A 273-nucleotide genomic window follows, 5' to 3' on the forward strand; every position below is an offset into this window, starting at 1 on the left:
CAATTAGCACCCCCCGGTGTGAGAAGGGCGGGCAAAGCATCCTCCCAACTTGCTGTTATTAGTTTCAGGGCGCGGAGGACGCGTGATGTGTTTAAGCTGATGAATACACTGTTCAAAAAAAAAAAAAATCAGCGTTCAACTACCTGAAAGAAGGTTGGAGTCAGGTGGGGGTTGGTCTCTTCTCCCAGGCAACCAGAAGCAGGACAAGAGGGCACAGACTCAAGCTCTGCCAGGGGAGGGGTTAGGTTGGATATTAGGAAGAGATTTTTTCCA

This window comes from Acanthisitta chloris, unplaced genomic scaffold, assembly GCF_000695815.1.
Source record: "Acanthisitta chloris isolate BGI_N310 unplaced genomic scaffold, ASM69581v1 scaffold22401, whole genome shotgun sequence".
Classification (NCBI taxonomy): Eukaryota; Metazoa; Chordata; class Aves; order Passeriformes; family Acanthisittidae; genus Acanthisitta; species Acanthisitta chloris.